At 40.1% G+C, this 25514-nt stretch overlaps 1 protein-coding gene and 1 long non-coding RNA gene across 7 annotated transcripts in view; both read left to right on the top strand.

The window, feature by feature from the left end:
- The first annotated feature begins 1378 nt into the window (after window positions 1-1378).
- On the top strand, window positions 1379-5755 carry LOC311432570. Its single transcript, XR_014690138.1, has 3 exons — window positions 1379-1593; window positions 2559-2621; window positions 3124-5755. It is a non-coding gene; the product is annotated as an uncharacterized lncRNA (long non-coding RNA).
- A 4648-nt stretch (window positions 5756-10403) lies between these two features.
- Window positions 10404-25514, top strand: part of NCOA2 (nuclear receptor coactivator 2) — a 197351-nt gene continuing 182240 nt past the window's right edge. For 4 of the 6 annotated variants that reach the window (XM_084507649.1, XM_084507643.1, XM_084507646.1 and 1 more), the window contains exons 1-2: window positions 10404-10499; window positions 20198-20277. The gene's annotated coding sequence lies outside the window, so the exon portion shown is untranslated. Of the gene's footprint in view, window positions 10541-20197; window positions 20278-25514 lie in introns of all 6 variants that reach the window. The other 2 variants (XM_084507647.1, XM_084507644.1) reach the window with 2 other exon arrangements.

Below are 25514 nucleotides of genomic sequence, written 5' to 3'. Positions count from 1 at the left end.
GTGTTGGATGGATTTGTTTCTTTCATTGATGGCTTTCATTTTAACAACAAAAGAAATATTAAAAGGATCTACAAAAACAAGCATGAAGAAAATGGTCTTTATATATATAGGTAGCAAGTTCAACTGAAGTCACGTTTGCAAGGCATGTTGTATTGTGCATGATTCTCTCTTGTAAAAACTAGCTAGAACCAGGCTCAACAGCTTTACACAAACACATTTCAATTTCTATCTCCAAATAGCTTAAATAGACTCCTGATTAGCAAGGTACTTAGGCATGCAAGTAGACTCAGTGAGTATCCCCGGCAAAGCTAAATATATTTGCCAAATCACTTACCTAAGGGTGTCTCCTGAATTTTTTGAATTGTTGCATTGTTTACCCTGCTCTAGTTTCTCCCAAGAGTGACTCAACAACAGTTAAACAGCTGGTAGAGTATGACACCTCTCTATCATACCAAAACCTGTACTTGGCCAAGTTTTCATTGTTCCTTTTAGCTTTGGTTTCTAGGTGTAGGGATGGGGTTTGTTGTTATTATTTTTATTATGTTTTTATTATTATTATTACTGTTGCTATAAATGATAATAATATTACTCTTTTTTTCTTCTTTTTTTTTTCAATCCACCCATTTCTTATCTTGTATTTAGCTTGTAATGTTTGGTCAGGTAAGAACTGTTTGCAATAAATTTGTACAGCCCTTTTGCAAAAAGGGATCTCATTCAACAGCTAAATCTCCCAATCCCTACAACAGCAGAAGTTTAGTTCCCAGTTTTAACTTATAGTTAATTGAACGTGGCCTGTTAAACTAAAATTAAATACCTGACCAAATGTGACCATCTCAGTTTCATAAATGTAAATAGAAGCTTTCTCCTGTGTTGGAGTTTGTTTGTTTTCTTACAAATCATACTGTTACATAAGGCTATCATAAGACAATACTGAGACTTGTTTGTAGTTAAAAGTAAAGCATGATTCTCTGATATCCATGATGTTGATCCGTAGAAATACTACTAAAGAGAAACGAACACATGTGTACTTGTCTTTGCAAAATTCAGGCAGATTCAGTATGTACAAACCATACCAGTGTTATATGCTTACTATGCTTTGATTTAGAGTTTGGATTTTGCTGAAAAGTACAGATGGTTGTACTCTAAAAGCCTCTGTCAGGTTTTCCTTTAAGATATTTTTTAAATAACTTGATGAGGACTTCATTTGGAGTGCCATTTATCAATATAATCTCCGTAATAATGTATTAAACTACGTTTTTAAATTTGGGGGTTAGGATGATAGGTCTGATCTCTGAACAAGGGTGAGCAATGCCGTGTTCTCAGGGACTGGGACAGAACAAAAGCAACTAGGGATGTTCAAAAAGACATACAGCCTGCATGGCAAATGGAGTATTTCTTCCAGTGCCAGTAAGGTCTCAGACCAAGTGGGATGTTCACTGTCAAGAAATGTGTCTTCTCTCCACCAACTGTAGAAAGGCTGTAGGACTGCAGCTTAAATGCCCAGGGACCCACAGAAATGAGAGCTGGAAGGAACTGGGATTCTCAGTCTAGAAAAAGACTGAGAAAGAAACACAGCCTCAGTTCTGCATACAGGTGAGAACCAGTAAGTAAAGAGACATGGGAAAAAAAAATCTCATCTCCATACCTATGGTAGATATGAGGAGAAGATAAAGGCTTAAAAGACATCAGGAGAAACCAAGTCAAAGCTTTAGAAAAACTAGTTGTGTGGAGCAGAGCAATGCAGTAGCTAGGAGGCTGCGATGTCTTCATCACAGGTCATCAAGAACAGGTTAGACCAACGACTTAGCAGTGAGATAGGTGTTGATAGTCCTGCTTTAAAGGAGGGGGTGGACACAGATGACCTCTCGACCTCTTTCTGCCTCATGCTCTTGTTGTTTCTCTTTTTTTTTTCTGGATACAGAGTATATATTTAACCCAACAGGCTGCATTTAAACTAAGAGGGAATGTGATAGTTTTCTATATGGAAATAAAATTCCTCCTCATACTTTGGCACTCTCTGATGTTAAAAAAAAAAAAAAAAAAAAAAAAAAAAAAAACCACCTTTGGCTCAGCTCATTCTGTCTTTTTTTTTTTTTTTTTTTTTTTTTTTTTTTTTTTTTTTCTCTCTTTGGTAAGCATAAGGCTGAGGCAGTTGGCAGAAGAATGTACTAAGGACAATTGGTTTTGGAAGCCCGCATCCCAGAAAGCACAGCAAATGTAAATGTCTCGTCAAATGTGCTTTAATTCTGCACTGCAGGATCTTTCTTAATTATGAGAATCAAAGTGCAGAGTGGAAAACTTAGGGTGTACCTGGTTTTCTGAATGGGACAGCAAAAGATGGGAGAGAGCTTTATGCCACTTGTCCTCCTAATGTTAGGGCTACAGTGGCTCTTGTGAAACATTTGTTGATTTAAACAGTGCAAGCAGAACTACTGATAGAGCCCATTACCTTAGCTGTCAGATTGGAGTCACTAAACAGTTGTAAGGTTGAGTTGGTTAAGTTACATGTAAGTATGCTCGTTGTTACAAATTGTGCTATTCCATTTATTTTTTTTCAGTGCATTTGCATCATCTTTCAAGCGTCTAATCAAGCATGAATTACCTTACTGCAGGTACAAGCAGTAAGTTATTTATCAATTTATCTTAGCTCTTTTTCTCTTTTTAATTCATTTTTATGAAACATTTTTTTTTCATATATTATGATAATTACTAAAATATATTTGAGAACTTAACAGGGAATAATCTTCCACCTTCAGTTTTGCCTTTCCTAACCTTACTGTTTCCTGATGGACCCTATTTAAGAGGAAACTAAAATCCACATGTAATAACAACAAAAGCAGTTACTTTTAACTACAAAAACAAACAGATGTGAGTATGTACTATAGCAGTGTAGCAACTTCAGAAATGTGAACTATCTTATACTGATCAAGAGCTGCCTACTTGAATGTATAGGAAGGCTAGAGCAATAGCTCTGAGACTAGTTTTTGTGACACGTTAATTCTGATGACCAATGATTTTTTAAAAGACAACCCTGTTAACTTTTCTTCCTGATACAAGAAAGCAGAAGGTAAATCATAGAACTGCTTGTTATACTCTGAGCAATGTGTCATCTCCATCCTACAGGTGGAGGAATTATGTGGTAGCAGTATCTGCTCCTGAAGCCCATAAGTGGAGGAAGCCAGTTTAAGGAGACCACCAGAGCTGTCAGGCACACAAAAGTCAGCAAATCTGAAGAGCTGCCTGGGGAAGGAAAGGAAGGATGTCCAAAACCAATCACGGAAATCTTCAACTTGTTGGTCTGCACTCTCTGTCTCACTCTTTAGGAATGACTGTTTCCCATTCCTGATGCCTTCATCTGATGAGTCAGATGAGGCTGATGCTAACCAGCTTTCAAGAGGGCAAGCCATTAGGCTGAAATGGAGGTAGTCTCAGGAAATGGAAAACTTCTGCCTGCTATGTAGTATGAAAAACTCAGGGACATTTTTTCCCCTAATTTTTTGTTAGATTAAAACAACTCCGTGCAAAAACTTATGGTTGGAAATCGAACTAGGAGTCGAGCTAGGGAGTTGCGCCAGGCTCCTTATATTTCCTTCTTTATAGCTTCTGGACTTTATTTCAGTTAAATGTTTTTAAGATCAAACTTCTATGCTATCTGTAAATCAAAATACTATCAGTGGCCTCAAGTTTGGAAAGCCATTTAACTGGTTCTGTGACTAAATCACTGTCATCTCCATCTTGATTTAATCTCTTTCATAATGGCATTAAGAACTGCAGTACAGAGAGGCAGATCTTATGTCTGCTTCATGAAATGTGCTACTTGTACAGACATGCTGAGTTTTTGCCAGTTAAAAACATGCTTCACCACCCCTCTGATTTTTTTTTATGCCTACTGCACTCTAATTACATGAGCTAGTAAGCTTACATGTGTACATATCTCCAGGTTTACACGGTAAGTGACCAATGAAGAACATAGATTGATCAGTGTGTAATCAGCTTAATAGTGAATTTAGAAAGTGCGTTCAACATCAAAGATGTAGGGACACTTAGACCCTACATGCACGATCATTATAGTTTGGAAGGAAAACATTATAGTGTGTTTGATCAGTGATGAGAAGTAATTGTTAAATAGGAATTAATAAAGTTACCTTAGAATAAGTTTTCTGAGGACATCCAAAATAGAGCAAACAAAGGGTGTGTCTAGGGGTTTGTTAAAGCATTCATGTCACCTTGTTAATGTTGAGTGTCTTTTAAGAAGTTTTAGTTCTGCCTTTCCTCAGCAGTATATTTTATTATCAAATTCTTGTGAAAGTAGGAAATTGTATATATTAAAGCACAGGAAATCAAGGGAGGAAGACAGTGTTACACAATTCTAAATAAAAGATAAATTAACATGTTCAGCCACATAATTACAAGGGGAAGAGGACCTTGCTCTCTAAGCAGCAAAAACATAATGAAACACTTGTAGCTTTATTTCTTATGTGTAGCTCAGTTATACCCCTTAGTGTGGATGCTTGACAGCTGTTTACTTTCTTGATTAAAGTCTGACTATAGGGGTGAGCTAGGCCTTTTTCATCCTCACTAGAAAGAAAGGCACCATCTTTTGAATAGACTACATGAATATGCAGAATATGTCAGGGTGTTTGTATTGTTGAGCACATGTTGCAGGATGAGAGTATGGGAGAGACTGAGAATAAAAGACTAGAAAAAATAAAGATAAAAGGGAAAGTAGGGGCAAAAGGAAAAATATTAGATAATATTATATGGAAAAGTTAGGAGAGAAGTGTGAAATAAAGCATAGAAGCAGAAGTAATTGTTTCATACTAAAAGTCACAGAATTCCCAAGGCTGGAAGGGACATCTAGGGATGCCTCCCACATGAGCAGGGTCACCCCGAGCTGTGTGTCCAGGAGTGCCCAGCCAACAGAGGAAACAACCCCTTCTTCATGGTTGGGATTTTGTACCAACTGCTCAGCAATCCCATCACAACACACAAGAAATTTAGGGGCAGATTTTGTTTGGTCCATCACTTATTGCGGTCATGATTGCTATCTGTAGCTGAAAGAAAGGGATGCAAACAAATAGGCTAGGTAAATGCAGGTCCAGCAATGTAAAAGTATGAGTTTGTTGATTGTTTTGGTTTTTATATTACAGTACAAGGATGATATATACACTTTCCGTAACAGTTGAGCTTTAGTTATACATGTATATTTCCCTCAGCTGAATATTATTTTGTCTTAGTCAGAACTACTAAAAAAAAAAAAAAAGAAAAAGTAGTATGAATAAAATAAGAGTAATTTATTCTAGTATAAAAATATTTGCATAAATATTGATTAAAATTCTAATACACTACACATTTATTACATAGGTAGTCTAGCTAACCCAGATTTTTTTATAATACCTCTCTGCAGAGTGTTGGCTTAGCAAATTCAGAACATTTTACAAGATAAAATTGATCTTGATTGATTTATTGCTTGAAAAATTTTGAGCTTTCAAGGTTATCTGATGAAAAAGTATGAATATGAAACAAACCGTTGTATTAATAACACCCCAAAAAGCAAAAAAAATGTTTGATTAAACACTTTGTAAATTTACAGTTTTATTATCTGAGGTGGGAAAATGGTGCCTTAAGTTTTTCTAAGGGAAAAAAAATATTTTTAATTTTAACATATAAGCACTATGTACCTCTGATATGTTCCTCATGGCAACCTCATAATTAAGCTGGTGTGTCAAATGAAAATAAAGCCTAAGTACCATTAGAGAAACTGAGCCAGATCCTAGATGCTTTAAAAGAACATAGCAGCATTTAAGCCAATGTGTGACTTCGAAAGGGGAGCCTTTGGTAAAGGGATGATGGAAGGAGGATAATCAGAGGTGTTTGGGGGATGGGATGCCAGGTCAGAGGGTCACAGTGACTGTAACCATAAGGTATGAGTACCATGCCAGGTGTGTGTATAGCATACCTTTCCATGGTCATGGTGTCTGGGAAAAGCACTTGGTGACTCAAAAAAGGCAAATGTTGCCTCCATCTACAAGGAGGAAGATCTGGGGAACTGTCAGCCAAACTGACCTTAGTCTGTGGGAGGATTAGGCAGGTGATGGGGGACAGGCAGTAAGCCAAAAACTGCCTGACCAACCTGACTGCTTTCTATAACAAAAAGGGATGGACGTTTTATGTGGAGAAAGGGAGAGCAGGGGATGTCATTTACCTTGGCTTCAGTAAGACTTTTGACATTATTATTTGCAGACCTTATTTAACCACACTGGAAAGGTATGAACTAAACAAGAGGAAGATTTGGTGTAAAATTGGCTGGACCCTTAGGCTCAAGGGTTGTGATCCAGTAGCAGACCCAGCTGGTGGCTGGAATCCTGGGGCTGATACTGTGTGACATCATTGTCAGTGACCTCAGTGATGAGATGAAGTGTACCCATGGCAAGTTTGCAGATGATGACAGACTGGGGAGGTGTGGTGAATACACTGGAGGGACATCAGCAGGCTGGAGAAAAGGGCTGGCAGGAACCTCACAAATTCTGACAAATGGTGATACGGCATCCTTGAGCTGGGATGGAATAAGTGTCCACGTTACGAGCTGGGGGACTGAGTAGGTAGAAATAGCTTTGCAAAAAGGGATTTGTGGATGAGCAGCAACTCAGCCAGCAGTGTGCGCTTGCAACAGAGGCCAATGGCATCCTGGGCCATAATAACAAGAGCTATATTCCAATCCGTGGAGTACGTGTAAGATTGCATCTGGACTACTGCATCCTCATTTGAGCTCCCGAGTACATAAAAGTCAATGATATAAAAAGGCAAATACAGTAAAGTGCTGCCAAGGAGGTGAGGTGGCTGGAGCAAATGGCATGCAAGTAGCAATTGAGAGGGTTGGGTTATTCAGTCTTATGGAGAGAATGCAGATGGAAATTTTGTTGTTCTCTTCAGCTACCTAATGGGTAGGTATAGAGAAGATGGAGCCTTCTTGGAAGGTCACAGTTGCCTTTTAACTGTGAGAGGTAACAGACACAAGCCGGAACATACTTGTTAGATAGAAAGGAAAACAAACAAACAAAAAACCCAGAAACCTCAGAAGTGTGGTCAAACACTGGAACAGGTTGCTCAGAGATGCTGTGCAATCTCCTTCCTTAGAGACAGAAAAACTTGGCTGGATATGACACTGAGAAAGCTGGTATAACTTCAAAATTGTCCCTACTTGGAGCTGAGGGTTCAACCAAAAGATCTTGAAAGGTCCCCTCACCCTAAAGAGGGTGAAGATCATACAGAAGATTTACCTGATTTAAAATTTCATTTTGATTTCTTTGTGGATTTGAGTTAGGTATATACAGTATCTCTCTATATATAATTGATGTCATAAAGACCATATCTAAGTTGTCTTGGGAATGTTAATGAGTAAGTGGGGACTCAGTTCTCCATAAAGGTGGGCAGAGTGATTATACAGGGTAAATGCAGCTGCTCATGGAAAAAAATGTTGTGCACCAACAGCTGCTCTACATATAGCCCTGATGTCAGCAGGTGCACATAAACCCCTCTTTGTTATGTGTAAAAGCTGGAGATGGAGCTTTACGAGACAGCAGCCATACCTAAGTGGCTTCCCAAGTTCATGAGCATTCAACAAATTGTTAATGGCCTTTCACCTGATGGAAGAATAACTTTCCAGCTTATTTGAAAAGCAGGCAAGAACATTCCTGTGTATGTTAGTTTTATTCACACTACTCTGTGTGCCAAATTTTGTAGAAATTCACTTGGGGGGGAAGGGAGGATTTAAAAAGAAAATTAAAACATATGTTTATTCTGATCAGTGAAACATTATTACACTCAGAATCTCCTTTTTTTTTTCTTCTTCTTCTTATTGATCTGGGGGGAAAAAAAAAGTTATGATGAGGAAATTTAAGCAAACTTCACTGAAAATTCAAAGGAATTAAAAGCTTCTGTCTGTGTTAAGTTTCACACCAGGAAAGGTTTGCAGATCACAGTGAATAATCAAGTGACTGTACAATGTGATGCTGTGAACAAAATAGCCAGCAAGGTTAGAAGTCTAAGTGGGAGGAGGATGAACATGGGAGGATGACAGAATGCATATATTGCTCTTGTTTTAAACTGGAGAAGCTTCTTGTGAAAAGTGAAACCCATCTCTACTCAGCTTAATGCAGTGCTGGTGCAATACATTGGAGGGGATTCAAAGAGCCATAAAGCTGAATAAAATCCAGCACTGAAGTGTGTTTAGTGAATCCTTTTCCCTCTGGAAGATGATGCTTTCCCTTTAAAGAACAGCAATTAGGAATAACATAATTCCTGGCCTTTGTACACAGTGATATTTTTGACCAGGGTTTTGTATTCTGGCCCTAGATGACAAAACGTATTTGCTCACAAGTTAGCAGCTTATAACAAATTTCAGAGGATCCAAACATATGTGGATGTAGTTAAATCTCCTCTCTCACCCAGTTTGCCAAGGACACTCAGCTGCTTCAGACTTAGGGGTTTTCTCAGTGCTGAACCCATAAACTTTGTGGTAGGTGGGCAATCTGTTGTGTTTGTACTGCAGCAAGGTAAAAGGCCTGCCTTGCTCTTCCTCGTGGATTTAGGTAATAATTTAATAAGGAGTTTTGGTTACATTGAAGGATGTGCAGGGTTGGACAAAATCAAGCATTTTTAAATAAGAAATACTGGAATTAAAATTACCTGTGCAATTCTAAATTATACTGCTTATGGTCATAATATCAAAGACACTATTTTTTTCCCGGAGGACCACTGCTTCATTTCGCATAGGGGAATGAATGTATCATGACCGTGAGGTAAATGAGATTATTGCATGTATAACAGTTAGCTTATTTGCTACAGAAATTTGCACAGATATAACAAATGAGACCAGAGGAAAAGCTCTATCTCTTTGCCCCAGGTTTCTTTCCACATACAAGCTGCTCTCATTTGCCATGTTATTTCAAGGCAATATTCTGAGTTCTCTGCGCTTCAGCCAGAACAGCCCTTCGATCTCTTTGCTGACTGCCTGTCTATGGGCAAGTTGGAAGAGCTTTCTGCAAACACAAGAGTTTCTCTGCCTGAGCACGACCGATGCGCAGGGACATTCCCAACAGTTGTCCTCTCCAGTTGCAGCAGCCCAGCACTGGAGCATGCCCACTTGGAGTGATGCCAAAAGCATAAAAGGGTGGCATTTGGGGTAGGTAGGATCTCTTGTTAATTTAGCAGCAAAGCTAAGCATATGTAAATTATCCCCTCCATCGCCCCAGCTTCCTAATGTGACAAAATTATACCATACTGAAGTTCCTTCTCCAGAGGAGGAAAATATTAGAAGTTTTCAGTGGACAGAGGAAACAAGCAGGGCAGAAGGTTTGCCTTAAATTTGTTTTGAGAGACAACTGAACTATTATTACTGAGTGAAAGAAAAAAAGCAAAACAAACAAACACAAAAAAAAAATGAGTCAGACGAGCATGGGGAAACACAAGCAGCACTGGTACAACAGCAAAATGTAACTACCAAACAAAGTTTATGATAAAAAACAGTATCAGAGTATCTGCTGAGCCAGCCATACTATCGGTAACTATGTATAATGCCTGGATAACTGCAGAAAAACTTAGGGCTACGTATTAATGTGAGAAAACATTAAAAATAACAATTGTTAGAGCCTGTAGAGTATAACTCGCCATTAGTGATAGTTGTGAAAACGTAAGGCTGATCTTTTAAGACAGCATTTCTGCATCACGGCTTGCCTGCAGAACTAAAGGGCAATGTTTAACAACCATCCTTCGGCCCTCAATAATTTTTAACTCGCATCTCCCCATCCTGCGAGAGAGTCGGTGCTGCTGCACGGTTGTGCGGCGGTGCCACGATTTGCACGCAACGCGTTTTCCTTTTTTTTTATTTTTTATTTTGTTTGGGGGGGGGGGGAAATAAGACCACCCCCTTCTTTTTGGTGAAGACGGGCCACTACAAGGGAAGCGCCCCAGTCCCGCAGCGGGCTGCGTTTAAAGTCTCGCTCTGTGAGGGCGAAGGACTTTTTTTTTTCCTTTTTTTTTTTTTTTTTTTTTTCTCTCTCTTTTCCTTTCTTCTCCCCCCTCCCTCCCCTTTTTCCCCTCGGTGGGTGCAGGGCTTGGGGGGAGCGGGGCTGCCATTGTCCCCGGGGGCGGGCAGCGGGACGGCCCCGCGGCCCGGGGGGACATCGGCCGGGGCTGGCGGCGCCTCGGTGCCACCCAGCCCGGCTGGGATCGGCTCGGCTCGGCTCGGCCTCCCCCAGCGCGGGGCCCGGCCGCTGCCGCTGTGCCCGGGGGCAGGGGGGGGGAGTGCCTTGTGCCTCCCCCCGCCTCCTCCCCGTCCAGCCCTCCTCTGGGTAGAAGAAGGAGGGGAGGGGAGGGGAGGAGGAGGAGGAGGGCGAGTGGTGGGAGGGTCTCTGCATTGAAATAAACAAGCAGGCAGTTATTAAAACGGGAACATGGCGGCCGCAGCCCCAGCTTCAGCTTCGGCTTACAAAGCGAAGGTCAGCGCCGCCGGCGGCCGCGGGGGACGCCGCTGACCCCGGTACCGGCTCCCGCACGCCCCCCTCGGCCCCGTGCTCGGCGGGGGGGGTGTGCCCCGGGCCCCCCCACGCCTCCCCGACGGGCACCGGGGGCCGCCCGGGGCCGCGGAGGGGCGGCGTTGGCGGGCGGCTGCCCCCGCGCTGACGCCGGCCGAGGGGAGCAGGGGAGGGGGGGGAGGAACCGGGCGGGGGTCGCGGCCCCCTCGGCGGGGAGGTGGAGGGGAAGAGGGGCTGCGGGGCTGCCCCTCGAAGGGGCATCGTGCGCGCACACCCCCCTTTTTTTGGGGGGGAGGGTGGTTACTGCCCCGGGACGCACCCCCCTCCCTGTTGTTGGGGGGGGTGGTCGGGGGGTGCATGCACCGCACCCTGCCGCCGCCGGGCCGGGGGGGGTCGCTTTGCTGCGGCCAGGCCGGCCGGAGGTGGGGAGCCGCCTCCCCGCGGCTGCCGGGGGGAGAAAGTGGGGGGAAGGCAGGGGGGGGCGCGGGCATCCGCCGGGGGAGGGCATGGGGCAGAGCGGGGCTCGGAGGGGGGGTTTCGGAGGGGTGTTTAGGATCCCCCCCTCTCCTCGCACGGGAAACTTGCAGGGAGGGTCTCTCCCTCCCCGCTGACAAAAGGGCTGATTTGGGGAGCAGGGCGGTGTTCGCCCCCTCCCCTTCCCCCGGCTGACAACGGCTGGGGGCCGCTCCGTTCCCCTTACGCCCCCTCCCACCCCGCTTCCCTTTTCCCTTCCCATCCCGGCTCGGCTCTGCTCGGCTCCTCCAGGTGCCCTCTGCCCTTCCCGGTGGGCCGGGGCGTGCTGGGGGGAAGGAGGGGGCAAAGCGGGCAACTTCTGCGAACTTTCTGCGCGGGGGTTGCGCCTGCGTGTGCGCGCCGGGCCGGGCGAGCCGAGCCGGGGCCGAGCCGAGCCGAGCCGCGGAGGCTCCGCGTTCGCGCAGCCCCGGGGCGGCCGCCGGCGCCTCCCGGGAGGGGTGGGTGGGGTGGGGGCCCGGCCGCCGCAGTGCCGTGTGGCTGCGTGTGTGCGCGGGGCGGGGAGGACGAGGAGGAGGAGGAGGAGGAGGGATGGCAGCCGGCTGGGCGCGGGGTCCCCGTGCGGGCGGGGCGGGCGGCGCCGCGCTCACCGCGGGGCTGCAAGGACGGGGGGGCGGCGGTGGTGGTGGTGGTGGCGGCAGCGCCGGGAGCGGGGCCCCAGGCTTTTGGGGCGAGGGGGGAGAGGTGCCCCAAGCCCTCCTCCCTCCGCGCAGCGCGGGGGCGCTGCGGCCCCCCGCTGCCGCCGCGCTCCTCGGGGGCCGCCGGGCGCGGAGTAACCGCGGAGTAACCGCGGTGTAACCGGAGCCGCGGGGTCCGAGCTGGTCTCACCCTCGCTACTTGTGCCTGAAGTGTGTGTGTGTGTGCAGCCCGCTGTTTGAATGCACTTGTAATTTAGCCAGGAAGCAACCTCCTTGTGAAAGGAGGCCGGCTTGCTTGTTGGGCAGTAATCGATTGCTGGGTTTTCTACTTATGCTTTTATTTTATTTCGGGGTAGTCGGTTCGGTTATAAAGCCTATTCACCTGCTTCCTGCAATATTTTTATGCTGTTTAAGACTAGTTTGAGCTCAGCGTATTGTGTCTGGCTATGACAGTTACAGCAAAGCTCTATTGCCACTGTAAATAAGTAGGCAGTTTAAGGCTGCCACTCTTTTTACTTAAAGCATTTCTTGTTGCTGTTCTTACTTCACTGCCATTGTGCCTGGCAGCAGTCATTTGTTCTCATCCCTTTGGGTTTTTACCTACTGAAGTATAAAGTCAACTCTGGCCGGTTAATTTCCTCGCTCCTTACAACCTGATAGCAGTGTTGGGCCACCTGGTGGGCTCCTCTCCTGGGGGATCCCTCTGAGAGGCCGCCTGGGCAGGGGGAGCTCCTGATCCACTGTGCTGGGTGCTCGCAGAGAAATGGCAGCGTTGGGCGCCCTCGAGAGCCTCACATTTAAGCTGTTATTCCCCAAAGCGGGGCTCTTGTTCCCTTATGAAAAGTGTAGGACCCCTGTGAATGAAAATTGGCCGTTTTACCACAGATTGTGTAGGTACTGCACCTCCTACGTAGTTTTCAGAACACTTGCTTGTTTACATCAGCAGTGGCGTCATAAATAGGGTACATCAGGCTCATGCAAATTTGCACATACATCTATGTTTGCAGGCATGTGTGGACACCCATGCATTTGTGTTCCTTACTTTGACATTTCTAATATAGCCCTCAAGTAGCTGTATTACACTGGAACACAGAAGTTGGCTCCACTGTGTCCCAGGAGATAAAAGATGTAAATTTGCCCCCCTGCCCTCCCCAGGTTCTTCCCTAAGTTTATAAAGGTACTATGATAAGCTTAATGTCCGTTTGTGATCTGGGGTCTTGAGCAAAATAGTCATGGAATCAACCCTCAGAAATACTCAGAACAGTTTTAAAAAGAACAGTTGATCCTAAATGTCATACAAGTATATGAAGAATCGTGTAATTTTTACAATGTTTGTATCTCATTTTGGTGAGCATTATGCAATAAATGCCTGACAAAGGTGGTGTAATCATGTCTTTTTTTTTCAGCCAGCAGCTTCTTTCATTTTGCATAAAAGCTGAAGGTTTCTCAACTTCATATTTTCTCAAGCTTGTGGTCTTTACTAGCAAAAGGATCCATATACTACATTGATACTTCATGAGTATCTCTGTAGTTTCTGAAGATGCTTTTTTGCAAGATGTGTAGCTCTTATGTTCCTCTTTGTGTGTCCTGGTGGTGTCAGTGCTATATTTGAAACTCAAGACATTTGAGGAAGGAATACATTATTTCTATCAAGAATGATACTGTTGGAATAAAACAAATCAGTTTTAAGCTCTTAAACTGTAGCTACGTCATTTGAGAGTGAAAATGTTCAAAGATTGTTCCCCTTGGACAAAAATGGGAAAATATTAGGGATTTGTTCAGATAGGAAGTAGCGTATTGTATTAAACTGGAGCCATGAAGTCAAGATTAATTATTTAAGAATAGTTGTGTTTTTATAATCCTTTAGGTTACAGCTTGCTCACTGTAAGTCTGCAAGGCTCTGTCATGAGAATGAAAGTGTTGATGTTCAACACTTCCCTCCATCGTTGAAAGAGAGTAAGAGCTAGTCCATCTGCAGAGAGCACAGGTTTTTTCAGCAGGAAGAACAAAGTCATTGGGAAAGACAGCTGCTACTACAATACCCACAGTCTTCTGGCCCTTCCCTTTGTTGCTGATGTCACTGTCTTATTGGCAAAATCTGGGGATCAACATTGAGCCTGAGTTTTGGTAGCACCTGAAATGGGAATTGTGGAAATTGCAGAGGCTTGTGATACTTAAAGCCTTGAGGATGCTGTCAGCCCATTGAAGAGAAAAAGCTGAGCGTGAGACTGGTGCCAAATTCAAGTATAAATGTAACTCTCTTTGTCTGCTCAGTACTAATAGATTGTGCACTGAAGAAAGGCAATACTGAGCTAATGCTGTTTCTGCCACATTCATTTTTTGTATGTTTGCTGTGCTTAGCCTCTCTAAACAATGCAATTTGTATTCAAGTACGTATAAAGTATTTAATGAATTCATGCGTTTTCTTCAGAATTCTTACCTACATTAAAATGTTCAGTATTCTTTTATTTCTGTGTTTGGCTTCTGGCTTCTGAGGCCAAAGGTGAGATGTGTTGTTGCACGGTATAGACCCTGGTGTGTGACTTAGCATTTTAAGCTAAGGACAGAGTAATGTTGATATTTACTTTGTAGAAGCTATATTACAGCATCCATTCATGCACTCGCTTTCTACTATTAGCTAATTTAGTTACAGATGGCTACTCTGGCAGGATCCCTTATTTTTATTTTTAAATAAGGTGAAGTTCAGTGCACTACTTTATTTGTGTTAGTTGTTAAAACATTCTCATGCTCCTGGTGGCAGATAAAGACAAATCTGTCAATGTAATGCTGAGAGCAAGGGAGGCGGAGAGGGAGAAACAGGGAGGGACTGGGGGGGGGAACCCTCCTGAGCATATGGAGACATCCAGAAAAAGATGTGCATCGTCAGCTGTGATTCCATTGTGTGCTTGCAGACAGGAGCTGAGCTTTTCTTCTCCTGGGAATTTAAACCTTACAGAAGTATTCTTTGACTTTTACCCGTCAGGGTAATTGAGCTTAGATAACGTGCGCTTCACATATTTGTTATAGATAGCATTTTGATAATATTTTTAAGATTTCAGGGGAGACATGAAACACAAGGAATCCTGCTCTGTGTTGGAGTTGCAGTTTGAACAGGCGTGCATATAGGTGAAATGGTAACTTCGAGTAGTTAGAATAATTTGTAATGTTACATCAGTGGTTACATATTACTAAAGCAGCTTACTGGTTCTGAGGCTAATAGTTTGTCAGCAGTATTTGCATTATGCAAACACTCCCTATTTTTAATGATTCAGTAGCTTAGCCTCTTCAAAATATACCAAGTAGAAATGGGACATGGAAAATGACAGCTTGTGTAGTTCAATCAATTTAGGGTGCAGCATTTAAAAATAAAATAAAAATCCAAGCTAAAACAAACAAACAAAAAACAACACCACAAATCATCATGGTGTATTTTTAAATAAGGGCTTAAGCAAACAAACAAAAAATCCAAAACAAACCAATTTTGTCAGTATAGTGATGTGAGTATTCAGAAATAGTTTTTTTTTTTTTTCATTATGTAAATTCATGTTAATACTGAGTGGAAGAAATTCATTTTCTTCTGCTCAGTCCTACATTTACTTATTACCTAGAACAGTGTTTCCTCTCCTGAGCATTTAGAATACTTTTGCTGCTTTATAAAATTACTTTGGGTTGATGAATAGCTCAAAAAATACGTCCTGAATGTGGTGGATTCACTGCATTACATTTTGTTAATATTTATGATTTTTCAATCTTGTTCTATGGAAATAAAATGTTATTCAAGTTAAGTGCAATAGAAATTTTACTTAGTTTTATGGAAATAATACAGGCACAATTCCTACAGAAAGTGTATGGTCACTGGGGTGCTTGGCTTTTTGAAGTTTGAAATTAGTTCATTAATTTAAATGTCTAAAGCTATACAACAACACATTAACAATACACACTTTTTTTCTTCTGCAGCTGCATCATTATACCATTCCAAGCCTTGCATTTCCTTAAATGGCTTCCATAACAATCTCCCATTAATACAGTTACTGGCATATATTATTCTTTCTTTGCTCTCATTTTCACAGCTACGACTGATAGTAAATCTCACTCTTTCAGTGAGTGCGCTATGATTAGATTTTTCAGGAGCCTTTTTGTAATATGCCTCTGCTTTTTACAGGTAAGATGCAGTGCCCTCTCTGCAAATCCTAATTACATTTTTCCTTTTTTTTTTTTTTTTTAACCTGAAGTTACTTCTTATTTAGAAAGGATAATATAACATGGACTATTTTAGCAAAATATATGGAAAGCATTAATGTATTAATGAAAGGGCAGGGACAAATTAAAGATATTTACCAAAAATGTTGATTTATCCATAAATCTCAGGTAGTACAGGTCACGTGAGCTTCTATGGGGGGGGGAGGGGGGATCCTTGGATATAGTGAGATCATATATCTGATGTAGTGATGACTGAGTGTTGCTATTTTGATGCTTTTTTAGTGAGCTATGTAAGACATATTGTTGCTCTTTGGTAGGATTTATAGTGGACATATCACAATTGGCTGCTTTATTGGCTGCCTCAGTGGAAAAGTCTGGGATTGAAGAATGGGGATGGAAAGTGAAATAACATTTTACTTGTTAGGTCAGAATTATTATGGAATCCTATTCTGTCCATGTGGTAATTCATCTGTGTGTGAACAGATTTAGTTTTTCATTGCTGTCAGTATTGATCTCTAATGAGCCTTACAAATGGATTTTGAAGAAAATTACTCCAATTAAAAACAATGTAGTTTGTCACTTATTTGTACCTCACAGATTATGTAGGAAGTACTAAATTGCATTTAAAAAGAAAACTTTATGAGGAAGAAGGAAGTTCTGCCTATGAATAAATTTGATAGTGTATACTGACACTTTTATTGCAGGTAGTTTATAAACTTACAAATTCATTGCATATCTGTGTGACAGAATCAAATTTAAAAAAAAAAAAGTCAAGGTCATATGCTTTTCATACCTGTGCAAGTGAGAGTTCAGACATCACCTGGTTTACAGTGCAGATTACTTTCCATTACGCTCCTTCCACCCTGTTTTGAGTTTGCCAGGCAGCTCTTCAGTTTCCATCCTTTACTGCTTCTAAAGTGATGTCAGGGCTTGCAGACCAACCACTGAGGTTATTCCCAGAAATAAATGCAATTATCTTCAACTAATTTCACTTGCTGCCCTTACACAAATTTGTACCTTGGTCTCCAGAGAAACGAGTGATGTCCTCTTCCTTTCCTAGCAATTTCTTAGAAGAGTTTCTTTGAGTAGAAAGATTGTGAGCTTATACAGGTGAATACATTATTTACTTTATCTAATTTAAGTTGCATTATCTAATTTCAATTGCAGTTTCAAGAAGAATACTTCTTCAAGTCAAGTCTGCATACTTATATTTTTTTTTGAAGAAATCTGAATTTAAAACCAGGATTATGTGATTTCGTTTTAGTAGAACTAGGATACTTGTTGCCTTTATTTATTTATTTATTTTTTAAGTCAACCTGTTGATACTTTACTGGCTCTAAAATGCAGCTCTAGTAACATAGTTTAAAGCTTTCCTTTTTAAGGATCACAGCTTTGATACAAAGATACTGCATTACTAGTGAGGCCATGGAATGTTTTGCTATGTTTTTGCATGAAATTAGCGTTAACAGACAATAATGTTACTTTAAAGACCATTCCTTAGCATAGGAGTGAGGGAATCTGAAGACTGTATGTGATCAAAAAAAATATATTCACTAAGCTTGTATGTATTAAATAAAGGTCTATTGCACGTATGTCTGAAAGTGGTTGTCTTGCACTCCCTTATTTTTAGCTAAACCGTAGCTTGTAGTGTTGATATTTTGTTCTCTTCACAATGTAGTCTTTATGGGGCAAGAAGGTAACATATCTTACACTGCTACAGGTAGCTGGAATACAGATGTCTGTTTGCACTGTAGAAAATAAATTATTGTGAAAGAATGGAAAATAAATATGTGAAGTGGTTTGAAGTCATGGGATGTTATTTTGGGCCTTATCAGTTGCACTTAGTTATTATGTTTGCCTTTTTAAAGTTTTCTTTCACACTCCAGTCTATGGAAGATTGAATGGTGGTGTTGGAAAGCTACAAGTGTGCAGAATAGTTACTATGATATATTCCATTTTTATATTCTAATTTAAATCATTTTTATGATTTTTATATCATAAATGTAAGTCATAATTTGTACACTGTTTAGGGCAGAGGCTCTTTCATCATATAGGCCTCAGAAAAAGGCCTACATATAAGTCTTTGAGCACCACCAATAAAGGTATATTACTGTGAAAGCTGGCTTTGTGCAAGGGTAGTTTCTCTTCAGTTTTCAGGGGCATTCCAAGAACCTTCTGATTCTTGTGGGTGTGATTTGCAGGGGAATAGGTACTAGCAATGCCTTGTTCCAGGGTTGCTTTCACTTTTTATTTCAGAAACTTTTTATTTCCTTGAGAAAGGAAAACAAGGAATAATAGGTAACTTCAGTGTGCAGCGTTTATCAGTTTTCCTCACTGATAATCTAGTTTAATTAGAAGTATAAATCTGGAATATACCATGTGTTTGGATACATGAAGCTTGTCACCGGTTTATGTACAATTTAAGACTTACTTAAAAAGAAAGACTTTATTAGTAGTATTTTAAAGATAGTATTTAACCTATGAAACTGTCATGTATTGTCTTGGTTTTCAGTCAGCCCTATCGTTGTTATTTAAAATGTTATACAAATAGGAAAAAAAAATAAATGGAAATGACAAATTTTGCTGATCTTTCATCATTGTGGCACTGTGCCCAGTGAGCTGTAGAGGAGTCATTGGGAATCATGTTACTCATGTGCAGACTCTGAGCAGTGATATTGGAAGGCCACATAGATCAGGAGATGAGGACCCCAAAATAAACTAGCAGGAGGAAAACACCAGCCATACTCGTGGTTGAGAGACAAGATGGTACTTGAGTAGTGCCCATCCTCCTTTGCTGGTGTGCAGCAGCTGAAAAGATGGTCATGAGGAGGAGGATTCAGCCCTTCTAGAGTTGGGAGATGAATGGAAAACAATTCTGTCTGCACAGACACTCTTGTTATTATTGCAATCCTATGGCAAAGGGCCATACCACCATGGCTGGAGCTGAAGCCCTTGCTCTCTGCCTTTGGCCTGAAGGGCACCCAGTGGCTATGCCTCATCATCTGCTTGGGTAGTGGCTTCTCCTACTGAATCCCTCTGAACTGCAGGTGTCTGGCAAAATTTGTAATTCCTGCTAAAGTGCCAAATGATCTGGTATTTTACTTATTTTACCCCAAGACATAACCGTGTTTTGCATGAATGAGGGCAAACTGCAAAACCAAAATAAAAATTAAAAAAAAAAAAAGTTTTGTAGACCTTGTATAATTCTTAGGCATTCCTGAGACAGTAATGTTTTCAGATCTTCTGTGTATGTATTTTATACGAAAACACTTCTTTTCTTAGTGGGTCCTCTGAATAACCTGTTACTGTAGTGATATCCTGTCTGAACTAGAAAAAAATCAGCAGATTTTATTTGAAGAAGATTTTTTGTGAGATGGCGATATTGACAGGAATCATATAGTTGTCTAGAAATCCCACTTTTCTTGAGGCATAATTAGTGCTTTTTGTTACTGTTTTGTTGTTGTTATTATTTTGTTATATCATAGCTTATCTTTCATTTTCTTTATGTTCTGCTGAGAAAGACAACTTTTTGGTAGCTTGCTTGGATATATTTGACATAAAGTACTTGTCTGGCTTACAAACAGGAGTCCAGGTATAATATTTTTATGGACAGTGTCATGTTACTATTACCTACCTGTTCTTCTTTTCTGAAGAAATGTACATTGCTTTGTGATGCTTGTCTTCTGCTCTTCTGGTATCTTAAGTTCTGTACTAATGAAGAGATATTTGTTGTTGTTTGCTGGTTGGTTGATTTTGGTTGTTTTTTAGTTTGTCCACCAATACTCATCATTCAAGTCAGAGGTCTTGTAAGTGGAGAAGAAACATGCTTCTACACGTACAATTTTTAATAATGTTTGAGAAGCATTTTGTAAAAAACACCAGTTTCTCCTTTTTAGAGATTTGAAACTCATATGTTACAAAGTCAGCCAGCCAAGCAGTCAACCAAAAAAGGAACCAAGCACTTTTGCAGAGAGTTCCCACAGATTCTTTTGTGAAAACAAGGACTACATACCATGTAAATTAATTTAAACATCCTAGTTACTATCACTGCAAATTTGCAGGAGGTAGCAGGTAAAGAGGAAGCTGTGTGCCTGGAGTGATTGTGCGACTATAAGGACATTGTTGTGTCTGGAAAAAGAGATAATGTTCTGCAACACGCATAATGTTTCCCTCATGATGTTATGCTTAAAAGTGAGATGTGCTAGCCATTGTATTTTAATTTTTCTTCGCCTGTCTAAAAAAAAAAAAAAAAAAAAAAAAAACCACTAATCTTTTTCTCAATTTTGTTCACAGCATATCTGAGATGCATCTGAGTATTGGGGTCCTTCACACACACAGCCTCTAGAACTCCCTGCCTGCCTTGCTGTGTCTTGGTGAGTTCTCCCTCATGTTTAATTAGACCACCTTACAGTTTTATCTCCTTTTCTGAGGAATTTGATGTGAGACATCTTAAAGTGATTGTGTGGATACAGCAGAACAAACCCTGGTTTTAAGTAATGTGTGATATTACAGTCAGAGGAAATACGAACATTTTAGACACTTTCAACAATTATGCTTGAACTGGTTATGAAAGCAGGGACCTTGCTTTAGCTCCAGGACCAGGAACGGGACTCTGTTCTGCTAAGGCTGAAGGGGATAAATATGTGATGCTCCTGCACATGAAGTTTGTTTGATACTTCATTCTTTAATGAAGGAACTGGTGTTTTTCCTATGTGCTGATTATGGTCTGTCTTTCTGTGAAGGTTGAGTATGAAGTAATACAAGCTTTTCCATCCAACTATCTGCACTAATAAATTACTTAAATTGAGGGCTGAAATAGGTATAATGACACTGATGACTTAAACTGCTTGTTGCTCAAGAATTACTGTCTGATGGCTCCATCAGGCAGTGCTGTGCCTGTTTAACTCTGCTCACAAGAAGGGATAATACCACTGAGAATTAGAAAACAGGACCCCTGTGGATTGTTTAAATGCAGACTAATAATAGTTTGGTAGTGCAGTGAAAGAAAGTAGAATATAAATGCTGTGTTTTTATTTTAGGTATGTTTAATATATCAATACACTCACTTGGTATAAATCTTTTACAAATACGCATTTGAGATTTTATGTGAGAACCTTTTCAGGGTACTCATGAATAAATGTTGTCTTTTAACACATAGAGTGACTTATTAAGGTCAGAAATATGTATTTTTGAGGCTTGCACACTAAATATAGAGGTGGGGAGTGAGCCAACTAAGAAGGGTTTGGGTTTTTTGGGGCATAGCTGTTTATACAATGCCAGCCATTTATGGGTAAAATTATGTATGTCTACGTCAAGTATCATTTCCTCTTTTGTTAATTACATTGAGTTTTGTTTTTTTTTTTTCAAAGTAACAATGCTTTTCTTTAAACTGAAATGAGATTTAAGAAGCTTTTCAGTGCTTCTGTTTTTCTGCCTTTTTCCTTGGCTGTTCTAATAATAAGAATTTGCAGTTCATTGCATTCAATAGACTTCATAATACTGGTTGAATAGTTTGTTTATATATTAACTTGAAAATGTTGTGCCATGTAGATGTTATTTATCACTTAGTTACACTTATTGCTTACACTATATTACTTATTTACACTACTTGAGATGCATAATGATCGTACTGTGTACATGCAGATTTTCTCAATAATAAGTTATTTTTGTGATCATTTAAATTAATTTCTTAAAAAACGGAAAGTAAGAATCTCAAAATAAGTTGATTTTTCTTTTTCTAGTGAATAAAAGACTCATAATAGAATGAGTTAGGTATGAATAATGAAGAAAGAAAAATGTCACTGCCAACATTCCCCATAGAGAACATGAAATTTTGTTGTCAATTTGATAGCATGTTTGTTTTCATTTCAGTTGTCTTGATTGCAATTTTCTATCAAACAGAGAATGCATTAGGTTAAGACTGAAAAAGGTAAATATTCAAATAAAAAGCAATTTGCATATAATTGCCTTTTTTCCTAATTAATTAATGTGAGTGGGGAAAAAAAAACTTTCTTTGCTTAGTGCTGCTAAGTTCTGCACTAAAATTCCAAATTCGTTTAGTTGTTACAGAGACAGAAAGTAATATGGTACCTTTGCAGATACTAAATAAAACATAGTTGCTGTTTATGAAAAGCTCAAAGCTTTTAATGTGAGCAACTAAGAGGTAAATATTTGTATATGAAGCCTGTGGTTATAACAGTGAGGAAGAAAACAGTTTAAAAAAAAAAAAATCCATTAGAGGATTTGAAGCCAAGGATGAACCTGGAAATAGAGAGGCAGCTCTCCAAAAATAATATCCTAATGTTCTAAAATGGATAGTTACCCACATGTTCACATGATAGCTAAGGGAAAGGGAATCGCATAAGATACGGAATAGCTTCACACTTTGGTTCCTTTGAATCCTTGGAAGTGTTAACACTGACTTCTGAATTCCTGGGATTTCAGTCCTTTTTTATTTATTCAGAGTTTCACATTCTCCGGTGCAATATCAGAGAAATTATATTAACTATTAATGTCTGAACTTAGAAAATGTTTACAAGTATCTTAAGTGTGGGGGACAGAGGGATTTGGCCAACCTCTTTCCAGTGGCTTGTGGGGACAGGATGAGGGGCAATGGCCAAAAAATGGATCACAGGAGGTTCCACATCAACATGTGAAAGAACTTCATGGTGACGGAGCACTGGAACTGGCTGCCCAGGGAGATTGCAGAGTTTCCTTCTCTGGAGATATTTAAGGCCTGTCTGGACACCTACCTGGGCAGGCTGCTCTAGGGAACCTGCTTTGGCAGGAGGGTTGGACTCAATCTCTTCAGGTCTCTTGCAACCTCTACAACTCTGTGATTCTGTGAAAAGATATACCAGCTTGAATCTCTTAAGAAATTCTGTCCTCAGTTTTTGATATGAGCTGTCTGTGGAATAAATGTTGTGTTTGACTGTGTGTTGTGGGACTGTAAAACGACTGCGTGCATTCAGCCTCTCTGCCACTGCAGTAAGCTTTGCAGCAAGTGAAACTACTGCTCAATACTGGGTGGATATATTCTGAATATAATGTAGCGCATGAGAGTTTGAGACCTGGACTGGTTCAACGGCTTTAGAGTGTATATATACATAAGCATATAGAAATAATGTAAATGCTAGAACTTGTGACTACACCCTTGGAAATCTGGTGGTTAGGGTCATACAAGATAGCTGCTGTGCCCTACCAGAAGGGTGTGCAGTTAGAGATACTCAGACTTCAGTTTTTAAACAAACCACCAAGATAAAAATGCTAACCTTAGTTCCTAATTTAAAGGTTTTCAGTCAGAAAACATCCTCTGTCTCTTTTGCCTTTTCTTTCTGCTTGAAATTATTTCTTTTGCAGTGAATGTTTCACAGGGAAAAAAATAAAAAATGCAGAGTAGAGGAATCTCACTTTTCTGTCACTCTTGATGAGAGTCTGTTTCAATCCAACTTTGTAGTGATTTCATTGGCATTTGTGTTGTAGTTAGTGTCAAGTGTGATGCATAGAAAATATTCATCTGTTTGTTATGAGTTGTAGTACTCGTTGTTGCTCACAGCAGTCATAGATAAAATTCTGACAGATGTCCCATTTTTTGACTGTGTCCTCCTAATATGCCTATGTGTGAAGGGAGTGCTGTCAGAAAACACAGTGTAAGACTGAAAATAAAAGTACCTTATGTTGAAGCCAGTTTTAAGAGTGTTCACTGTTAGTTTGAAGATGCATGTGAGGAAAGATTACAATAGGTTCCATGTATGAAATATAAATAAAAGTGTATGTGTAGTGTAAATATAAATAAAAAAGATCACTTCTATCAAAATGCGAAGTTGTGCTGGGATGGAGCCCACCAAAAGCTCAGGAGTGAGTTCACTACACCTTAACTCCTATAGAGTCTGTATTTTGGAAATACTTGAAGTAAAACAGTTATTGATCACAAGATGGTCATATTTTTTTTCTGACTTAGGTCATCTCATTTGAAGAGGAATCTGAGGCAGTTTTAACCTAGTTTGAATTGGTTAGTGCTAAATAAAGAGAATGTGGTCACATTTCTTAGACCTCAAAACTGAGGAGCTCTGTTTTGCATGAAATATGATCAGATTTTTCTGTTTTCAGTCACTCCTGTTCAGTAGTGACAGTTAACATGAATTGCCTATAAAGATGCCTATAAAAGTAGATGCTTGATTATAGTGAATTTAATGCAGTCAGGGTTAAAACGATACTGCTAATCTGAGAGCAAACTTTCTGTGTGGGTGGTACAGTGAAAATGTTCCACAGAGGTAGAGAAATGAGCATCTATTAAGATTTATTAAATTGACCCATATATTATTATTATTTCCTTCCTTGAATTACAAATGGGAGATTATGGAAATCCTTGGTTTTTATTGTGTGGGAGAGTTGAAATTTACACAAATATACTATATTCCATTTCCTTTAAAATTAATGAAAACAGAGTTAGAGGGAAATCTCATCATCCTTGCAACTAGCAGATCTAGATTTGTTAACAATGAAAGCAGATTAAAACTACTTTAATAGTTTTGAGGCCACAACATCCAAATTCATTGCAGGTCTGGACTGAACTGTCCTTAAATATGTAAAACTCATTAATTACTGTGAATGGACTGAAATGGAGTTCTCTGTCAATGAACTTCTTACTGAACTGATAGAACCAAACTTCATATATCAAAGACTGTTGAAAACACTATCATTCAATTGATTGAAATTTGCCTTTTCTAGCTATATCCAGGAAGATTATTTCTAACATTTCAGTTTCAGTGAGTTATATAAAAAATATTTAGGAAATGAGATTTCTAACTTGATTTTATTCACTTCTTAAATATTGGTTTTGACTTAGTAATGGGCTTTAGTAAGATTTTTTCATTTCTTACCTTGATAGGAACGTTTTTCTGTGGGCAAAGGTATACTATATGTGCATTTGCAGAAGGAATAGCTGTCATTATTGTCTGTGGAAAATCAATATATATTTTAAATATAGATTGATGACATTGTACCAGTGGTATTGGAGCCTGGGAATTCTAAAGGGGTCAAGAACAGGACAACTGAGCACTTGCATCATCAAAGAAGATGAGATGCATTTACTTGGGCAAATTTTCCTCTGGGCCTGCCTTTAGCCCCTGAATTGGGAAGAGTGAAATATTTACCCAGCTCAGCTCTTGACAGCAAATAGTATTAATTAAATACAGGGCTTGAAAATGACACTGGTATTTCGGATTAAGGCCAGTAGATTTTGCCTTGGCTTTCTGGAAATTGAATTCCAGTAGTCTGTTTATTTGACAGCATTATAGTACAATAATTTGAGGTTCATGGATATTTCTGTACATTAAAGTTGATGAGTTTTTATCATGCCACAATGCTGGGATGTTAAAGTCTGAAGACTTATGTGACAAGAATAGTAAGCAAATTTGCAGCTGGTTAATATAAAGTGTGGCACAGTTTCTCTCTGATTAATTTACCTTTATATTAACTGGATTGGCAAGAAATTGTAATTTTTAAATAAACTTTGGATGTTGAAAAATACAGTCTCAGATAAGTTAAAGATTTTAAGTTTAATATTAAGTTGGTTTAGAAATATCTCTTAAACTATGCATAGACAAGA

This window comes from Aythya ferina (genome assembly GCF_964211825.1).
Source record: "Aythya ferina genome assembly, chromosome: 2".
Taxonomy (NCBI): domain Eukaryota; kingdom Metazoa; phylum Chordata; class Aves; order Anseriformes; family Anatidae; genus Aythya; species Aythya ferina.
The sequence above is the reverse complement of the archived record's forward strand: the minus strand, read 5'-3'. Positions and strand labels throughout refer to the sequence as shown.